Source organism: Thermobia domestica, chromosome 11, assembly GCF_964235325.1.
Source record: "Thermobia domestica chromosome 11, izTheDome1.hap1.1, whole genome shotgun sequence".
Lineage (NCBI taxonomy): Eukaryota > Metazoa > Arthropoda > Insecta > Zygentoma > Lepismatidae > Thermobia > Thermobia domestica.
The window spans coordinates 251,857,567-251,880,143 of record NC_137464.1 but is presented as its reverse complement, the minus strand read 5'-3'; the positions used below and the strand labels follow the sequence as shown (position 1 = coordinate 251,880,143).

Here is a 22,577-nt window from a genome sequence, read left to right as displayed (position 1 = left end):
ATTCGAGTCGAGTCGAGTCGAGATTTAAGCCTGTCTCGACTCGACTCGAGAAAATGTTGTCTCGACTCGTGTCTCGACTCGAAAATATGTTTCTGTCTCGACTCGTGTCTCGACTCGACAGTCTCTGTCTCGACTCGACTCGAATTCGAGTCGAGACGTCTCGAAATTCGAGTCGAGACAAAATGTACGTGTTAAAATATACGCACACATCAGCCAGACCATCATGACTACCTACCTAATTGTCAGTATGTCGACTTTTGGCATGTATAAAAACGGCAACACGTCTTGGCATACACGCAATGATCCTTGATAGGTCGCTGGAGAGAGCTGGCACCACATGTGCTCACTCAGGTCACCTAATGCCCGTAAATTCCGGGAAGGGGGGCGATGTGTTCTGACGTCACGTTCAATCACATCCCACAAGGGACATCACTCAAATGTCCGGCTCCAATTTCAATGAAACTTTTTTTGCTGATAGAAGGCATGTATGCATCATTACTTGTGATGACAAATTTTTGCCATGGTGCATGTTTTCTATTTTTTTTTAATAACTTTTAAGAGTTATGATGTGATTATTAGAGATTACTACAGAAGTCCCTTACTACCCTTTGTAAACGGAGAGTTAATGAATAAAAGTGAAGAAAAACCATGTGGATACATATAAGTCCTGGGGGAAAGTCGTATGGTAGATATGACCTTGATGGCAGCCATCTTGAAATCCGCCATTTTGAATTAAGGTCAAGTTTTCAAAATGGGAATAGGGTAATATGATACATAATTTCGGGCTAGAATTTAATTAGAAAAATAATGGTGAGGTTAGTTTTAAAATACACCCATTTGGGGGAAAGTTACAGGCATATTAATTGTTTTTACTTACTGTGTGCGTAAGTCCCTTCTTACTTTCGTCTCAAGATCTGTAAATCGATCGCAACGGTAGAGCCCGGTTTCGCACTAGTGTTTAGAAATCTTTAAACTCACTTGAGGCAATATTTGTGGATTATTGTATTGTATTTTGCCTTTAATTAAATTTGAACCCACTTCATGATCTTGTGTAAAGTATCACTAAAAGAGAATTTCTGTTTTTATGGAGAACGTAAGCATTGCAATTATAAAAGGTGAGTAAGGTGCGTATGTATTTATAAGAAAGTTTATTTTACGAGTCTTTTGTGGTTCCGCCAACCTATTCTTTAGTTGCTTTTTTCAAAATACTCATATCTCATAAATAAAAGAGCTATTATAAAATCTCTTACCACTATTCTTTAATACTTATAAAATTTTATTTATTGTAAAAGCACTGGCGAGATATTTCTTATCACCCACTAAAATTATGGTGGAGCTCCTTCGTGGTTAACGGTTAGAATACTTGCATTTGGCGTGGGAAACCTGGGCTTGATTCCCGGTGGGAGTTCATGTGGTTCGGATTCCACGTTAATCAGTAGGTCCACGTCTCACATAGCCTCGCTGCTGAACGGGACGTTAAACTCAGAATCAATTCAACTCAAAATTATGGTTTTGACTTTATTATGATGTTATTAGTTTAAACGCCCAACTGCCCAGTAATTATAAACATTGACTATATTATAAAATTGTAATTTGTGACGACTAAAATATCAGAAATTAAAGATTATTCTTAGGGTTTTGGAACATTTTGAAAAACGTGAAAAACTGGTACTGCACCGATACAACACACCTTTTGGATTTGTCATAACATGTCTTACATAGCTTTGGTTCGATTCTCAACACGGACTGCAACTACCCGTTAAATTGTGCATCCGAAAGGCACTCTTTATTAAACCTCGCTTATCACCGCTCATCTTAATAATATATATAACTTCACAGCGAAGCAAATGTTGCATTTCTCTCTTTCATCCTAACACAAAACAAAACTAACCACAGCTGTGACACGAAGGAGCTATTTCGAAAAGAAACAAGCTGTGCTTCATAGAGATGTGTACCAAATGATAGAAATATAACGTATTGTTTTCTTTCCTGTTTATTGATATCAGTTGGTGTTCTTAATGAGTTTACTCATTAGTTTAGAAAGAGTATATATGGAATTTGGACATATGTTGTACGTATTCTCCTGAGAAATTGATGAGACCAGAAAAGTTATAAGGACAGATACAATAGGTTTAAGCGCATCTACGTGACTTTATCAAATATTTATTCTCCATAATGGTACCACGCGGAAAACTTGGTATAGGCCTACCTTTATCTTTGCCTCCCTCTGTTAGCTGTTTCGTATCATATATATCGGATGGTTTTGATATTTCTTCTGATCATTAAAACAACAATAGTACCTGTGTGCGTGCAGAAATGCAAAAGCACAAGGTAACTTCCTATTTGTTTTGGAAACAATAAACCCATTTCACGTGTGCGAGAGAAATTGAGCACAGCGAGATCGGGTGTTTACTCACGGTCAGTTCGCAGCAGGAGTCCATGGTAAAAGATTTGGCTATCTCGAAAACACTCGCAAAACCTTACAAATACAAAAGACTGCGCTTCAAAGAAAGTTTAGACACAGATGTTTCAATTTTCTTTTAGCATCTTTCTTCAGCAAAAGAGTCGGTTCATTGTATTCGAAAAAGGGAAGGGAGGAAGGGTGAATTTATATTTTATGTGGGGGGGTAACGTTGTAAGTAGTATAAACAATACATACCGCTTCCGACTCTGTACTGAAGCACTTCCTTTAGCGGTATATCACTAGATCTATCCTGACCCTCATCCCACCTCAAGTTGTAAAGTAGAAAGGGACAGAAGTATTCAACATGACTGCGCACTTGAGTTTCAGTTCACAATACGAAAACCAGTGAGCAAGTAAACAGTCTTTTGTAGGATCGTGTTTTACTTCTTGAATTTATTTTTGAACATTTCTGTGAATTCAACAACAGAACGCAGTAGAAATACGGACTAGTTTTTACTCCAACCATTACTTTCGCTCCAACCCAGGGATGCCACATTTATGATTTCGTACTAGATTTAGTGATTTTACTATTGAACTAGTGATCTAGTACGTACTTTGGGTAAATAGGCACATTCTAGTGATTTTTTTGCATTTTTTTCTGATGCAGACAAATGAGAAGGAAATGGTTCTTAAAATAAAAGGAAGAAGTATATTGCAGTTCAAAACAAATGTAGAAACCTTAAATTATTTTTTCTTTTCCCTCTGACTGAATGAAACCTCTGCTGTGTAACGATCTTAGGTAAACAACGGCTATCTTTGGTCCGGTACCTCCTTTTATTAGTTGACATGAGATGGGTTACTTTTTTTTTCTGGAAGAAAGTGAAGAAATAATTATCCAGTACATTTACGTTTTGTCAGGCACACAGGCGCAATCTGTACTTGTTTCCTAACGAATTTTAGCAACATAACATAAATGAAACATATGTACCAGAAAATAGAGGCAGTACAAACGGAAATTTTCATCTGTGACACATTTGATGAGAAATATAGTTAGATGTCACGTGCAAGCACTCTAAACATGTCCTATCCTGTAATTCTATTTGTATGTTTATGTAGGTGAGACTGAGAAATCAAGAAACAATAATAACTGGTTTTCTTCCAGGGGAAAAAATCTAAATGTGAAGGGGTGTTACACTGGGACTTTAATTGCGTCCTTTGTACAAGATTAACAAGTAATAGCATTTTTTAATTTATTTTAGTTCTTGGGGGGAGGAAGATGGAAGCGAACCCTCGTAAGGACCTCTTCAAGGAAACATACTATCCGCCACTGTTTGTTACATTACACAAAATAGTTATATATATATATATATATATATATATATATATATATATATATATATATATGAGTTTTAGTCAGGGTTTTCATTCTGCAGGAGAGGGGGGGATAGTAATACCTGACGAACATTTTCTATTCTCAGAGTGTTGCAATGATAGCATTTCCTCCATTATAACTTGGCCAAGCTAGTTGCATTATATGTAAGGATTAAGTTAGCCTAAAAAGCTTAAATTTCTATGGCTGTTTTACTCTGTACCCATGTTTCTCATTTTCGGTCTACGGGACTCCGTGTCCGGCAATTTTCGATGGCTTCCAAGTCGGAAAATAAGTGTATCAAAGGCATATATATTATATCTATGGTTATATGAGGCATGGATCTACAGTTTAAAGTGGGATACCGGTAACAACTTCATGAGCTTCCACCGTAAATCGAACCAGAGTCTCCCGCGATCAAGGCGTATGTGTTAACCATACAGCCACGAGGAAATTCACATAAGCACACACACATATATATTGTTGAGTTGATTTTGACTTTACCGTCTCTTTCAGCAGCGAGGATATATGAAATGTAGACCTACTGATTAACGTGGAATTCGAACTACATGAGCTCGCGCCGGGAATTGAACCCGAGTCTTCCACGGCAAAGACGCGTACACTAGCCGCGGAGTTCACACACACACACAGAATCAGAGTCCTCACACACCAAGGGTGAGAGCTGTGCCACTGAGTCACAGCGGCCACGGGGCTAGGTCGAGTCCACTTTACGTTCATAGTTTCTTAGTACATAAATGTTACGATTATGAAATAGATTTTCCTTAATAAGCTGCATAAAAACAAAAGCTTTCGAAATGCATTAAACAATTAGCTCGATTTGAGTGTGAACTTAAAGTTATATCAGAGTGTAAATACGGATACGCACCAAAGCTCGAAAACTTAATACGCTATTTCTCCTATATAGTCAGCATGTATCAAGCAATCGTTCAGCTTTCATTTGAGAGGATGGAAGTCGAAGGCTCCTGAACAACTATGTTACTAATGTGCGGAATGTATTTATCTTACAGTGAACTGCTTTGATGCCAAGTGGCCTAACTCCAAAATTGAAATTTTCCAGGAGTGAAAGTTGAAGTTCAATATCTCATGAACAATCCATATTTGTTTTATGTTGGGAACCAAAACCATAACTACTGTATGTAGTTCATTGTTTTTTAACTTAGTGTTTACAAAAATCCTTTTAAGAAATACTTACCGGTATTCATAGAAGTGAATGGTACTTATCTGTACTAGTTCTTGGCATCCAAGCAGTCCATTTATTGTAATACTAGCTTAATATACCCATTCTTCGCATGGGGGCTGTATTTGGAAGTCAACACCTGTGGAAGTATCACCATTCATTTCAGTGACCGCGAAAACTATGGATTTGACACTAGTATCAATCAATATGGGCTATTTATACATGTCTCGGTATTCCTCACCCGCTGGCACCCGGCCCGCATACAGTAGTAGCTGAATTTGCAAGTCATCGCTGATGGAGGTGTCACCATTGATCTCAGCGACCGTGAAAACTATGGATTTGACACTAATGTCGATCAATTTGGATTACTTTTACTACATGTCTCGCTAAACGCGCCCCCTGAGACCCCCTGGTTCCAATTTTGACAAAAACGCTTCGCCTTAGACTGGGACCTGGACCAAGGTATCCGTGACCAAAATTTGGTAACTCTCGGTCAACTTGTCTGGTCCCCAGGTCGGTCCCAGTAAACGTCCCCCCCGAGACCCCCCTGGTTCGAAATAAAAAAAACGCTTCGTCTTGATCTGGGGCCTGGATTAAAGTACCCGTGACCAAATTTTGGGAATTCTCGGTCTACTCGTCTGGTCCCCAGGTCGCACACAGACAGACAGACAAACATACAAACAAACTCTTTATATTATTTATATTAGATAAGATATACTATGTAAAATAGTCTCGTATCATAATATTTGATTTACAACAAATGTTACATTATATATTATCCGTAGCTCGTGATATGCTGCAACATATTAAAGCCTCAGAATAGTTGGGCAAGCGAATAATCCAGAAGTTACGTAACCCTATTGCGTTCATGGGAACGAAAACACAATAATTATAACTATGCTAAATTACTATAGACTACCAACTGCTCATTCAGAGAATTTATGAAGTTAACTTTATCACAATAGTTTTATACAAACTAGATTTAGACTACGGATAATAGTTTTATACAAACTAGATAATCAATCATTATTATTATTATCATTATATTTGCAGTACAACCAAATACAACGACATTAACTATTAGTTCTAATTAACTGAATTGAGCTGAAAATTAAATCTTGATCTTTAAAGATTAACTATTAATTTTATGCATTCTGTACCTTTCTGAAGGAATAAAAGCTGGAATTGGTTTCAAGGCTGTTTCTGAGTGAATACTTTCTTCAAAATAATATTAAAAATTATAGAAAGATTTTCGAGACATTCGAGTCGAGTCGAGATTTTTAAGAGCCGTCTCGACTCGACTCGTGTCTCGACTCGAAAATTCGAGTCGAGAAATACGTTTGTCTCGACTCGTCTCGAATTTTACAAAGTGTGTCTCGACTCGAATCTCGACTCGAATTCGAGTCGAGTCGAGTCGAGATTCGAGACATGTCTCGACTCGAGCGCATCCCTATTCTAAATAGGTTTTGACCGGTTTTGCGACATATGGGCGAGCGTTATCATGTTGAACAATAAGTTTATCATGTCTGTTCTCCCATTCTGGTCGTGTTCTGGCCAGAGCTTGCTTCAAACGCATTAATTGTCATCGATAACGTTCTCCATTCATAGTTTCACCCGGTTGCAGCAGCTCATAGTACACCACACCTTTCATATCCCACCATATGCACAGCATAACCTTTGCACAGTGAATATCTCGTTTTGGTTGTGATGGACCTGGTTCACCTGGTTTCACCCAGGCCTTTTTTCGTTTAGGGTTCTCGTAATGGATCCACTTCTCATCACCCGTAATAATTCGATGCAGAAACCCCTTTCTGCTCTGTCGTTGAAGCAGCAATTCGCAAATGGTTTTTCGTCTTTCAACGTCTCTGTCTTTCAATTCATGTGGAACCCAATGTGACATCTTTTGAATCATTCCCATGGCTTTCAAGCGTTTGGAGACTGTTGTTTGATCAACGCCTAATGTTGCTGTAAGTTGTTCCTGCGTTTGACACGAATCCTGCTCGAGCAATGCTGTCAATTCTTCGTCTTGAAATTTTTTTGGCTGTCCAGCTCGCTCTTGGTCTGCCAAGCCGAAATCACCACTTCTAAACCGTGCAAACCACTTCTGACACGTTCGCTCAGCTAGAGCATGGTCACCATACACTTCCACCAAAATACGATGACTTTCAGTCGCACTTTTCTGCATGTTAAAGTAATGCAGCAGGACACCCCGCAAAAACACTTTATCAGGCACAAATTGCGCCATGTTCACTTAACTACAAACTGGTGTTGTTGACGCTTTAATCCACTGCCCTATACTACGAACGATACGCGATGACAGGGGTTTGCAACACATGTGTGGATACACGGAACTGTGGGACGCTCCGTTCGTTGCGCCACCTCTTGTCCACCCGCACGAATTAATTCCTGGACCAAATACATGGCAAGGTGTATAACTTTCATGAACTTGATGCGGTTGTTAGGCAACCAACACGTCCCTTGTATTATGTAGGTTGCATAACACACTTATTATCCTCTAATGCAATGCCAATTCCAAAACGCAATGAAAATAGTAAGAGCCGAACTGAACTTACGGCTTATAAGTAATGAATGCTGTAAAGGCACTTAAAAAAAATGTAGAATCCACTAAAGGACAACAAAACTGCTACTTGAATAAGTAAATCGTTATATATATATATATATATATATATATATATATATATATATATATATATATATATATATATATAAGGCTTAAATTTCCGTTTCTACCGCCCCTGCAAAAAGCCAGCTTTTTATGGAAACCAAAAATTCATCTAAAAAAGATAACGTTTTTTTACATCTTTATTTATGTAGGCCTGTGAACTGTATAGGCTATCAAAAATATGCTATATTTAATAGCATATTGTATTTTGTTGTTTAATTTCAGCTGATAGTGGGAACACACTCATAACAGTCCCATACATACAACTTGTATAGGCAATCTCGTAACATTTTACTAGTGAAGGTGCAAAGCGTCCTCCTTTAGACATCTAGCAACCCTACCGGAAATATGCCTGGAAGAAATACTGCATAGCGTTAGTAGGCCAAATTCATTACCAATTCGACTACCGAAGAAACTTAAGATTGTTTACTTACCGAAAATTAAAAATTATATTAAGAAAGAAAATGCTGCAAATGCCTTTTTTTTTTAAAGATTAAATTAGATTTTTTTTAAGTTTTACGTCCCTTTCCGCAGCGAGGCTATATGAGACGTAGACCTACAGCGTAACATGGAATCCGAACCACATGAGGTCCCGCCGGGAATTGAACCTGGGTCTCCGACGCCAAAGGCGCATACATTAACCGCTTAGCTACAAGGGATCTCTGCCTTCTTTTAGCATTTAAAATTTTTAAAGATGTATACAATAATTGTAATAGTTCGCGTAGTTCTGGGTTTGATTCCCGGTGGAGGTAACTTTCCGTACACCAAACCAAGTGATAGTCGAATCCACCTTAATGAACGCTGCTCATATACTTGTACTGTTCGTTAAAATCCGATCAATATAAGCGGTGAGCCGAATTTACAAGCAGATGTGTATCATACTGCAAGTACCAATGTCATGTGTATACCACGTGAAGGAGGTTTCTATGGCGTGATATTTTTTTTTCAATTAATATTAAAATCGAAATTTGTAGTAGATTTCTACCACTTGTGGCTTTAGTAGCTAGAGAGATTGAATTGGAAATGAAATATATTATATTTAGGACGTATAATTGATGGTAGAAAACTGCTTCTCACTATCTATTACCGCTTTTACTCCATAGCGATCAACTTGGGTTTGAGCATACGGTTAAGAGAGGAATTGGTACACTCATGTCCAAAATGATTGTCCCATATCTGTAACTGTCTTTTTGTAAGAATATAATTTGATAATGATTTTGCAGGGTACTTTTAATACTGGTACTATGCGTATAATTGGGAAATGTATATTTGTGGTAAATTTCAAAGCAAAAGAATTATACATACGAAAATTAGAATGAGTAAAATAAAATGTTGCTAAACGGACAAGAAAGATTTGTTTCCGTTTTATTGTTCTAATTTACTGCTCTTTCCACATGAAATTTTCCACGCCGATTGTACACATACTAACATTATAAGAAATACCGGGCGAATTCGTTATCAAATTATATTCCTACAACTACATATTTATAGACATGCGACAATAATTTTGGACATGAGTATACATATTCTTAGAACACTCAAAAAAAAATATTAAAAAAAAAACGCTTCTCGCTATTTCTTATTGGTTTTGCTTTGTTTACAGTATCTATACCAGGGGTAGATAACGTAACTGTAACGTAACGAAAACCGATACTTTATTCGTAGCCTATCTATATGAGAACCTGTAAAGCCAAAAGTATCACTAGGAAATAGGAGCAGAATAGCAATAGCTGTTGTACTAATTGAAAATACATCAAAGTGGTAAAGGACGAGCATACAGTTTGAATTTTTTAAAGAATGGTCAAAAATGGTTCTTTGTTGTTCTGAACTTATGTATTGTGTACCACCAGCACTTCTACTTGCATAAAAGGTTCCTTGCATGTCATTTGTCTCTCTGATTTGTTAAGTGAGTGCTAGTGGTTAACGTGTGGCGTGATACAAGTGAACTTTCTGTGAGGCAACGTGATGGGATTGTGGCGCTTTTATAAGCAAGGCAATAGTTATAGTGTAATCGCGAAAAAGCTTCCCTATTAGCTTTGCCACTATCACTTCTATAATCAAAAACTTTTCTATCTTTCAGTTTAACGTTTTTCGATTATGCCCTTTAGGCTAAGGGAAATGGATAATTAAGGCAAATAAGTGACGATGAAAGAATCGGTAGAATCAGAATGTGGGAGGAAACGGAAGTACCCCAAGAAAACCAAACGGATACGCTGTTACCCACCACAAACTTACGTGGCCGGGGATCGAACCAGCGAACCCACGCACCAGAGATAAGCAATCTACCACTGAGCCATTTTGCCCTTAGTTCTATAATGAAAAAGTACATAGGAACTAGAAAAAAAAAAAGACGCAAATCCGGACGCCCGCAAGTGTTCACCACACCGTGAACGACGGAAACTTAATTTATGAAGCATAGAACCATTAAGAATTAGTGCTGTATCATTTTACATGACTATGTGTGCTCAAACGGTACAAAATATTTTACATAGTGCCAATTTACATCCCAGAACAGCCAAAAAAAAAAAAAAAAAAAAGTAAACCTATAAAAGCGGCTAGGATTTGCTAACGAGTATCGTGAGAGACCTTGGAATACTGTCATATTTTCGGATCAGACGGCAAAAGCCTAACTCTCAATTGCAACTTCAACATATTATCCGCACCGTACAGTAAAACACGGAGGAGGATGTATGAAGGTTTCGCGGTGCATCGCATCATCTTTGATGGAAAACTTATTTATTACCAATAAATATACTAGTATGTTACGCTATAACCTATTACGAAGTGTATAGAAGATAGGTCTACCATGAGAATTTCATCTCCAAGTAGACAATATCATCACTGTTATAAAAACTAGGAAGTGATTAATGTACAGGGTGATTTTTTTTAGAACTAACGAATTTCATTTGTTTATAGGATTTCCAACTAAAGTAAAATACGGTTTCTGGTAAATAATCAAAGAAACAAAGAGATTTATGGGACAATTTGCTGTTTTAAATTCATCCTGGGTAATATAGGCAACACCTGAAGGAAAACAGCAAATATCCCTCAGTGTACTTACGTGTTGAAGCTGTGTGGTGTTTTAACTTTTCTCCGTTAGATGGCAATCTCTGATTTGTTAAAAGGTCAGTAGAATTTATTAAAAAGGTTGGACGATATTGAACTCACCACAGGGTTATTGTTAACAGGATAGGTTTACATCCCATTCATCACGTGACGGTATGATCCTGATTGATTTTTGTTTGTTTTAAAAGGAATTCTAACCTCGAGGTCTCTGGATTTCACCTGACTTCTTTCTATTGGAGCTACCTGAATGGATATGTTTACAGAAACAACCCAAAAACCATGGAAATGTTAAAGCAGAACATTTCAACTGAAATTGCAAACATTAGCCAGGCAATATTACGTTTGACAGCCGTCATTATGGAACAATGTGTTCCATTTTGCCCACTGGAATAAGGCAGTCAGTTTCAAGAACTCAGATGGTATGTGCCTTCTTCCCTTCATTAATGATGCTGCGATTTAATAATGTTTTATGTTGTGTATTACCTGGGATGAATAAACCTTCCATCCTTCCTTGATTATTTGCCACCAACTGTATGAAAATCAACTTCAGCTAAAAATTGTATAAGAAAATGAAATTCGTTTTATATATATATATATATATATATATATATATATATATATATATATATATATATATATATATATATATATAATATATATAAATCTCTGTGTATAATGCTCCACGACGGCCCGTAGCTCCTCTGCAAACTTCAGGTGTAAATTCTATAGAACATTTGTGATACTAACCGAACAAGAAAAGAGTACAAAAACAACAAATTCAAACCAAGCAGGCTCAGCAAAAACTTCCAAGGAAAGAACCAAACCGTGGTTCTGTCTATCACAGGCATTTGCAGGCAATAATTTGTGCCGAAGATCTGCACACGAAACATTAAAAGATGGGATAAGTGATTTGCTACTTTATTATAAAACAGTTTATTCTTTTAATTTCTGTATGAATAATGTTTTTCGAGTTGAAAAAAAAAAAAAACATTTTATATAAGTGTGTAAAATATACATTTTTGTTATTGCGATAAAACGTTTTACGGGGGAACATCGTTAATGATGTAACATTGTATATTATTTTTTCTGTCTGTCTCTCTCTCTCTCTTTCTCTCTCTCTCTCTCTCTCTCTCTCTCTCTATATATATATATATATATATATATATATATATATATATATATATATATATATATATATATATAATATACACAGTCTATTTGATACAACTTGTCCCTTGTGACAGTTGCTTTCCTCTGTTTTTTCCCTTCCTGCACGTGCTTATAACAATCAGACAAGAAGAACTGTTTCTATGGCAATAGCACGTTCAGCCAATTATAGAGGCTCATTTCTCTCGCTCTGCAATGGTAAACATTCCACCCTTTCCACACGTTGCCAATTTGAATATAAACAAATGTACATTGTTTTAGTCGAATGTCATACTTGAGTAGTGGACCTGCTGGTTATTGAGAGCATTCTTTTTAATTCTCTTTTGTGTCATTTAATTTTATAAAGCTAAGATTTACTTGCAGTGAATAATTTCGTGTTTCATTACCCGACGCAAAAGCTGGCAACACAGCATTGAGCTCCACATGCGAACAGCAAATTGTCAGAAAGGACAAGTAGTATCAATTACAGTACAGTATACCTACGTCAAAAAAAAAAAAAAAAACTATGGATGTATAAATACTTATTTAAAACCAAGTCGTAGTGGATTCTTATCATTCGCTTTCAGTAGAGAGTTAAGGATGAAGATGGAATGTCGTACTCTTGAGGTGCTCAATCGATGGCAAGAAACCGTTTCTCGCTATTCTGAAATGAAATCTTTGAGTTTAACGTCCCATGATTATGTCCTTTAGGCTAAGGGAGATAATAATCAAGACAAGTGAATAATGATGGAAGAATTGGTGGAATAAATATGTGGGAGAAAACGGGAGCTAGGGGTGCGCACGAGACAAGATTTGTGGCTGTCTCGTCTCGAAAATGTGCTGTGAAAGTGATGTCTCGACTCGAAATACCGGTATGTATATTTCTCTATTGGAAGAGCCGTGTCTCGACTCGAATTTTGTCAGGAAAATCCTGTCTCGACTCGTCTCGTGCGCATCCCTAACGGGAGCACCCTGACAAAAACCACGGACGCGATGTTTTCCAACACAAACTTACTTAGCCCGGAATCGAACCAGAGACTACATTCACCAGAGCTAAGCTCTCTGCCTACCACTGAGCCACCGTGCGCCCTTCTCGCTATTTATTACCGTTTTTGCCCTGTAAGTGATCAACGTTAAAATCGGAAATGGCTACTTTTTTACTACTTCCGGTTTAAATATAATCTCTATCAACCAACTTGGATCTTACCTTTTGAATCTCCACACCCTGGCCCAGGGGGGAATCCAGGATCGACTTCTGGGGAGGGGCGGTGGGCTGTCATAGTGCTACTTTTAAGGGCTCCAAACTTTGGGATGGCTTTTATTTATATATATAAAATAAGAAAGTTTCCTCGTCTTGGGGGGGGGGGCAATCGCCCCGATCGCCCCCCTGGATCCGCCCCTGCACTGGCCAATATTGATGGTGATCTATCCAGTAAACTAGTTCTTGTTTTTTTTTTTTCGAATGGACAGGCGTATGGTGCAACACAGTAAATTCATTAGGGATTGGATTTCTGGGCTTTTGGCATGTATTACCATGTTAGCCCGTCACACACATGAGGAATGACGTCCCTCGGCAGTCACAATGTCTCGGGAATTGGAAAAAACGAAAGGAATGGGGAAGGAAGAACGCAGTATGGGACCATTGTTAGGTATTATCCCGGTATTTACCTGGTATGAAGGAGAAAAACGTAGGAAAAACCTCACTCATTATGGCTGACCTGAGAAAGCTTTTCCACCAAATGTTCTCTCCGAGAATCGGACCCGGGATTGCTCGCACCAAAGAGTAAATTCACAAAGGGGTTTTGCTAAAAACAAAGCTACTTTAAAATACATGACATCCAGTGTAATGTTTAAGCTGGTCGTTCTATCAATAACATCACTAGCCTGCACATTCAAACAAACAGTCATGCATCTCACAATCCAAACCACGTATTTGATTGGCGCCGTAACCTTGATATCGAAAAGGCTTGTTGTTGACTGTTAAGCTTGGTATGAATGATTGCTAAGTGAAGAAGAAACAAATGCTGTAGTAATTTTAAATGCTAAATAAAATATCAGTTGATAATCATTGGAATGCATAGGTTTATGATCTATATTACTGTCTTCATAACAATATTTTTTTCCGTGCACAGCAATGAACAATGGAAGTTTTGTGCCAGAGCGCTTATCTTCAAAATATACACTCGCCAGTTTAAATCTTATTCGCGTAGTGTTCACTTTATTAGACTTAGAAACTATGCTATGCATAATATGGACATTCTTATAGAACTGCTGTATCCGTCTATCGACAGCTATCAGAGCAAAGACGGTAAGAGTAGCGGTAAATGTTTTCTTTCGTGGGAATTTAATGTCTATCTCCTTCCTTAAGCATCTATTCCACTCTGAAGTGGTGAAAATGTATCATTCCTATCTTCCATTTTAATCGCCATAGAACTAAAAGTGTAATTGATTGATTGATTCGAAAAAATGAAATGAAATCTTTAAGTGTTTCGTCCCACGATTATGCCGCCTAGCTAAAAGAGACGGTGATGATGAGAAATGAATGAAATGATGGAATGAAGAAGTGGGAGGAAACGTCAGAACCAGGGAAAACCCACGCACACAGTGTTTGCCCACCACAAAGCTCACTTGGCGCGAGCGCGGATCGAACCAAGAACCCCATGCACCAGACGTGAACGCTTTACCACTCAGCCATCACGGCCCCATTAATTGGTTGTGTTTGGGGTTTAGCGTTTCGTTCGATGCATTTTGTCTCTTTGTACTTTTTGTTGATTTGTGCTGAAGCCTGATCCAGCAATGCATTTAAGTAAGTATTTAAGATTGTTCTCTACCGTTGGCTTCTGCGCTGTACCAAAATTTGGTGGCTGTGCCAAATGTTATATGTTAATTTACCGCAATTTATTAAAACAACAAAGAAAAAATGTTTGATTTTGTTTATTTCATAAACTTGAAGACACCATTAACAATCCTACAAAAGAACATGATTCGTTATTCAATTTACCAAAAAAAGAAAAACGAAAGAAAGAAAGAAAAAAGAAAAAAATGGACCGAGAAGCTACGGTACTTTTTTTTTTTTTTGTTGTTGTTGTTTCCTTTGAAATAGCGATGTTAATATTCAAATTTTGCCCATTCCTTCTATAGGCTTATTTAAATGCACATTGTCTGTAAAATTGAGTTAATTAGATTTAGGATTTTAACTTTAAATACTGCATATAAAAAATGAGCTATGCCCAAAAATAAAGTTCATTTCGGCTTCTAAATTTTACTATATCTAGCGTACTCAAAAAAAAAAAAAAGTAAAAAACAAGAAAAGCCCAAAAATGAGACCTACAGTAGATCAATCGATGTATCTCATCGAGCTTAATAAAATGATTTAGGTGAGTGTAAAATACGAATTGCAGTTTGAAAAGAAAGAAAAAAAAACATACAATCATTATAAATATACGTTAGCAGTTGTCACAAACCCAATGACTAATTTCATTTTGTTTCAATACAGGTATATTTGTAATTAATTTATGTAATACTGTACTAGCAACTGATTTTACCGGCGTTGCCTTAGTAAAATTGTAAACAGCTTGTAATTTCTCAAAATGTACCTAGAAAACGCTGTATTTATAGCCATCTTAATGTGTAAACCTTCATCAAAGAATACAAACTCGCTTACAGGATACCATTTTCAAGGTAGTAAGAGCCAATTATATCGAAAGAGCAGGATATATGTAATGATTTTGTGTTGGTATAAGTATTATTAATCTGCACTAAGTACCCGACGTATGCTGCGAAAATTTCTAAACGAGTGCCCTCCTAAAGTAAACCTGTACCAAGGAATGCAACGCTACTTTTATGTCACAGATTCTGGCGCGTGGGAGGAAGGGTTCTGCATCAATGCCCATGAAAAGTTCTAAATAGTCTGCAGCCTCTTTCCGACAATTACCAGTTATAGAACTATGCCAGCTGTATTTTGTTTTGGGGGCAAGGGTGCAAGTGCAGGCGCACAGACATTTTTGCCAGGTCATGTATAGGCCTATCTTTTGTATACCGAAAATAGTTATAGCTTTTTGTTGCTTGGCCTCCATTACACTACAATGTCTCTTGGGCAATCGGAGACGGACTGGAGGTCGACCTCCCCCCTCTAGTGTCGTCACTAATATAACATAATTCTAATTCTGAATAATCTATATCTGCCCTAAAATTACCTAAAAGTAGGCCTATACCAAGCCAACAGTGTGAATTCTAATTCTAACCCTAAATACACCAGTTCTCTTCCTTATAATTACTTCAAGAGCGTCACTTCAGATTTTGCTTGGAGGGTGCAAGATTCATTGATATAAGTAAACTAGTGCGTTTTTCACTGATTTACTACTATTCTACTGATAAATTCTATATAAATCTCAAACTCAGGAGGGGGCAATTGCCCTCCCTGTCCTCCTAAATGACGCCCCTGAATTACCTATAAGTATGTCAAGCAAATGGTGTGTATTCTAAATTCAATTCTAAATATCCTAAAGTCTCTTCCTTACAGCCACCTAGAAGTATGTCAAGCGAACTGTGTGTATTCTAAATCTAATTCTAATCCTAATTAGCCCATTTTCTTCTTACAGTTATCTACAAGTATCTCAAGCGAATGGTGTGTATTCTAAATCTAATTCTAAATAACCTAGAGTCTCTTCCATACAGGCACCTAGAAGTATGTCAAGCGAGCAGTGTGTATTCTAAATCCAATTTTAAATATAATTCTAAATAGCCTAGAGTCTGTTCCTTACACATTCCTAGAAGTATATCAAACCGACAGTGCACTTTTGTAGGGCAAACAAACTCTACTTGAGCTTTATTATACACATGTAAAATTAAATCGATATGGAGATTAACAAAACAGAAAACGCGTTAACCATGTTGAACAAATGCATAGAGTACTAAAAGCTCCATTTATGTGAACGGAAAAGAGAAAACAAACGTTTTATTAGAAGTCAATGTAATAAGAAAAAAAAAATCAATAATGGCGCCGGTTGCACAGGTTAAAGCGTGGAAGGTTTTCAGTTGCGCCACAAGTACTAGTAATGACAGAAATACTGATTATAATAATGATGATGGTATTTGAAATCCTTACCTGTGTCAAAGTAACCAGCTGGTACTCCTAAACTCAGTCTCCTATTTGTAAACGTTTCTTTCGCAGGTGAGGTGTGGTTCCGATTCTCCTCACAGTCCTCTACAGACCTTGAATTCTTTTTACAAAGATCGACTGACTGTGTGGAGTTACTGATACTGCGTTAGCGAGAGGAGATATCAACGTGACGGATTTCTTTCTTTTCTTTTCTTTTTTTTCAACAGCTTTCTGAGTGTTTTTTATTGCACTTACATACTGGTGTACTTCTAAGATAACTTCATAGCGTTTCTGATATTAAAAAGAAAGGGAAGAAAATATCAATCGCAGGTGACGTATGAGTGTTGAAATTCAATTTCCGATGGTAATTTCTTAGTAAAGCTGATGTCACAATTCATTGATTTCTATGGTAATAAGCATTCTGCAAAACCTATTTCTAAATCAGCTATGAGAGCATACCGTATATACAGGGTGTCTGAAAATTAACACCATATACAGGATTAGATTTTGCAGATTACTTTGAAGAAAGAGCAGAACAATGCTCAATCTCAGTGGTAAAGCGCCTAGACCCTGGTTTGATCCCAGGCTATAGGTAAATTTGCGGTTGACAACATCCTGTGTGTTTTTTTCTCAGCTCACCATTTACAATTTTAAAGTTGGGTCCCGGGCGCCCTTGAAGAGCGGCCCTGGAGGCACCGCGACATCACCATTGGATTTGTCCCATGGTATTTCCTATTTGAGTTTTTGTTCAGTTCATTTATGTTCAACCGTTTTTGAGATATTTCCGTGGAAAGATTAAAATGGGCCACTCTATTTATCTATCTGTGTAATGTATATACAGATGGTGATCAGAAAAATGGAAACACCTGAACGAAATTGCAACTTACCAGATTAATATGGTGTCGGGCCACCTTTCGCCTTCAGAACAGCTTTGATGCGACGTGGGGTGGAGGCATAGAGGTTGTGAATGGTAGCAAGTGGAATTTTACACCATTCCTCGTGCAGGGCATCGGCCAGTTCTGTGAGAGAGGATGGAAGTGGAAATCGTCGCCGGAGTCGTGTTTCCAAGACGGACCACAGATGTTCAATTATGTTGCGATCTGGGGATTGGGGGGGGGGCAGGAGAGGTGTTGAACTTCATCCCGATGTTCCTCAAACAACGCTGCAACAACGCCAGCTGTGTGAATGGGTGCATTATCATCCTGGAAGATGGTGTCATTGTCCGGGAACAACATCCGGACCATAGAATGCAAGTGGTCTCCTAAAATTGCGACATAATCGTTGGCAGTGATTCGTCCGCTAAGTGTGACCACAGGACCCAATGAAAACCATGATATGGCGGCTCACAGCATCACCGAGCCGCCGCCATGTTTCACAGTTGGGCGGAGACACTGCAGATCTTAAGCTACTTTGGGCGTTCTCCACACATAAACACGGCCGTGGTTGGGAATAGGGTGAAGGATGACTCATCCGACCATATCACACGTTTCCAGTCCCCAACCGTCCAAGTTGCATGGTCGCGGCACCATTTGCGGCGTGCGAAAGCGTTATGGTCCCTGATGATCGGTTTGGCCCGTACAACACGGCCTCGTAAGTTCATGTCATGTAATTCGCGGCGGACTGTGATTATCGAAACAGGGTGGGGAGGTGCTGATTGAGTTCCTCCGTCACTTGCTCCGCAGTGGCACGACGATTCTGCGTGACAATGCGCTTTAATACCCGGCGTGACCTGTCACTCATGACTTTCTACCGCCCACTGTTCCGCTTCCCCGATGTTGTTTTCCCGTGTGTTGTGTAGGCCCTAATCATCTTCGACACTGTCCCACGCAACACACCCAGCACAGTAGCCACTGCCGTCACACTTACTCCACATAACCGCGCACCAACAATTTGCACGCTTTGAAAATCTGAGAGGTCTCCCATTTTACAATACCTACGTCTGCTGCAGCCACTGGACACTGCTGTTCCACTGCGCCTGACGTAGTATGGAGACCGACCTAACACACCACCACCAGCGGTCCGGCGCTTCGGGCGCCACGACACCACTGCCAACCCATACATCTGACGTGTTGCCAACTACAGGTGTTTCCATTTTTCTGATCACCATCTGTATATATAATAGTGTGTGTGTGGGGGGGGGGGGGTGTAACGCTTTTGTGTGAGAATATCAGCGCCCGATCCCGGGGACCCGGGCCTTTCTGCGTTGAGACATTGGAGATGATACCGTCATAACTTTTAAAAAATGTTAGGCCTATTTTTATTATTTTTGGGGGGCTTACTTTTGCATCTAGAAGATTGAAATTTTGCATAAACATACAGTCCACCGAGTAATGTTTATCAGATTTTTTTTTCACATTTCTGCGTTAACATAGGAGCGTCCAGAAGAGCATTACGGTAAAAAAAAAAAAAAAAAAAAAAAAAAAAACTTTCTCCCGATTTTCCCACTTCAGATACATGATGGAGACATGTGAATGGTACCGTTTGAAAGGCAGTTCTATTCTAAAGAGAATGATGGGCGTACCATGATCCTAGGATAAATAGGGATGTGTCAGGATTTTTTAAAACCTGAGATCAGGGTCTTTTGCGGTAATCTGGGGCATTGTGGAGATTATTGATAAATTTTTTCACGACCTTACTATGCAAGATAGAAGTTTGAAATTTTGTACACACATTTAATACAGCCCTTAGTATTTTTCAGTTGATTTTCAGGTCTCTGCGTTAACACAGGGTGGTCCAAAGGCGCTCAAAATTATATATATATTCAGAGAAAAATCCCGATTTCTCTCAAAATTTCTCGCCTCAGGGACATGATAAGGAACTGTGAATTGTATAATTTGAAAGGTTGCTGTATTGTGCAAGAAAAGGTATATAAACCTTGATCCTACGATAAATAGGGATGATGCTGTAGCCGCTTGATTGAAAGTCTATAATTTACCTTAAGAAAATGTATAGCCAATTGACGTTGAAAGTTTGTTGTTTTCTTTCTCTTTATAAATTCATTCTTTGGGAAACAAAGGGTTAAAAAAGCCGGAATTTAAAGGGGTTAGGAGGTAACCCTTTCTCACTTCTCACGGTCTAAGGCGATCGGTCTGCGCCTCGCTTCTGGAATACGCCCTAGCCTTTTCCTCACCCACATTTCTTTCTCGATACATTTGATTTGGCAATTGCTTTTACAACCGACTGCCTACCTATCGTTAGCCCTCAACTTGTAAGATCAATATTTTCTCTTGGGGTTTTTTCCCTCTATTTGAAAGTTCTACTAGTACTAAAATTTACCAAACTGCTATTAAAATTACCAAAAACTACTACTAAAATTTACAAATCTGCTTCTACATTTACTGATCTAAAGAAATAATAAACACTTCTGACCAGAGTATATACACTTGTTTATTAAAAACTAAATTACAGTGTAACAGTTTCGACAACTTAACGTTATCTTCATCAGACACTAACTCTGATGTTAGTGTCTGATGAAGACAACGTTAAGTTGTCGAAACTGTTACACTGTAATTTAGTTTTTAATAAACAAGTGTATATACTCTGGTCAGAAGTGTTTATTATTTCTTTAGTGAATTCCAGAGTCGTGATGGATAGAGTTACTGATCTACTACTGAAAGTTACCGAACTACGTACTACTGAACTCTTGATCGAATTACTTACTTCTAAAATTACTAAACTTACAATTTTAGTATAAATATAGAATGTTTAAGGCTGCGACAAATTGGTTTACTAAATCTAGTTTAATGTGTAACGAAGACAACGTTTTACAGGGATCCATCAATGGAACTGAAACAATGTTCTTGCCATCAATGTTCTTCTACGTGGCCAAGATTTCTGTACCTTGCCCTCGATCCTAATTATCACAAGAAGCTCGAATACCTCGTGTAAGGTGACTGTTGGCCCTTGGCGCGTTGAATCCATATATATTTCTTGCTGTTTATTACCGTTTTTTGCTCTATGGTGATCATCGCTGAAACCGGAAATGGTTGATTTCTACCACTTCCGGTTTAAATAGAAAGTATAGGAGAGAACATAAACCCTATCGACTATTTCTTGCTATCTCTTACCGTTTTTGCTCTGATACCTGTGGACAGACAGACGGACGAACATAGCCGTTCTATAAGACGAAAGGACGGAACCGTTCTACAAGATGGACGAACATAGCCGTTCTATAAGATGGAAGGACATAACCGTTCTATAAGATGGACGAACGTAGTCGTTCTATAAGACGAAAGGACGTAACCGTTCTATAAGATGGACGAACATCGTCGTTCTATAAGATGGAAGGACATAACCGCTCTATACGATGGACGAACATAGCCGTTCTATAAGACGAAAGGACGTAAGTGTTCTATAAGATGGACGAATGTAGTCGTTCTATAAGATGGAAGGACATAATCGTTCTATAAGATGGACGAACGTAGTCGTTTTATAAGATGGAAGGACATAACCGCTGTATAAGATGGACAAACATACCCGTTCTATAAGACTTCCGATACTTATTCGTAGCATAGTTTGAAAGTCTAAACTGAATACTATTCTTCTTGATACAATGAGTAAACCTAGTCTTGACTAAGAAAACTAAATTAATCACTGAAATTTAGGCACAACTTATGTAAGAAGCAATTTTTGTTAGTTATTTTACAATGTGCCACCTCGAGACTATTTATGCAGTATTCAGCCACTAAAACAGCACTGAAAAACTTGACAATGATAAGTGGTATAGAACTAATATTTCACCCTGAACAACTACAGTATCAATCATTGTAGATACAGAAAACGATTTGCTCAGAGAACGTGTGTCTTGTTGTAGGTCGACATAGATAAAGGAATACAAGCATTTATGTTGAAATACATCTAATCTAATCTCTGATAAGTATTTCCTTCTTACTTTAAGGACGCATGGATACTCTTACGCAATATACATTTAGGATGTTATTTGATTTAATAATGTGTTCGATATGTAGTAATATTTTACCCTCTCGTTTTGAAAATCATACAATGCCATTGATAAAAATTGCAGTCTTTCAGATAGATTATAAACCTTATTTATTCTCTAAGTCAGTGTTTCTCAAACCTTTTAGGCCCATGGTACCATAGAAATGAGATAAATGACCTTTTCCGTCATAGAATAACATGGTGGTAACATTTATTTAAAACTAAATTTATGTTGCTACATAATAATAATAAATGGCAAGAGTCTCAGCCTGTACATTAGGACAGTGGTTCCCAGCCTTTGTTGACTTACGATATATTTTACTGAACATCATGACACATTTACTTGTTTTTTTTTTTAATATAAATTAATAATAGTATAAAATATAGTACTGTAACACTATGCTGTAGAGCAGCGTTTCCCAACCAGTGTGCCGCGGCACACTGGTGTGCCGTGAATAGGCCGCTGGTGTGCCGCGAGGAAATCGAAACAAAATTATTAATTCTATAGCATCAAATTGCAAAGCGCAGGGGAAAATTTATATTTGTATTGCACATTACTATGAACCTCTACTAGAAATTTACAATTTTGTTTCATACCGTGTTACTTTTCTGTACATTTCTAATGTTGAAAAAAGCATTTTTTATTGCTATAGCCATTATTCCTTCTTTATT

At 37.9% G+C, this 22,577-nt stretch overlaps 2 protein-coding genes across 5 annotated transcripts in view; one reads left to right on the top strand and one right to left on the bottom strand.

Annotated features, from left to right (window-relative positions):
- Adsl (adenylosuccinate lyase) overlaps window positions 1-22,577 on the top strand; it is a 647,432-nt gene that overhangs the window by 403,560 nt on the left and 221,295 nt on the right. The window lies entirely within an intron of this gene.
- Window positions 1-22,577, bottom strand: part of LOC145664930 (uncharacterized) — a 77,408-nt gene that overhangs the window by 15,599 nt on the left and 39,232 nt on the right. Inside the window, exon 1 of one of the 3 annotated variants that reach the window (XM_081732041.1) lies at window positions 16,974-17,138. The exons of the other annotated variants lie outside the window; for them this stretch is intronic. The gene's annotated coding sequence lies outside the window, so the exon portion shown is untranslated. Of the gene's footprint in view, window positions 1-16,973; window positions 17,139-22,577 lie in introns of those variants that run through there. 3 annotated transcript variants of the gene reach the window in all.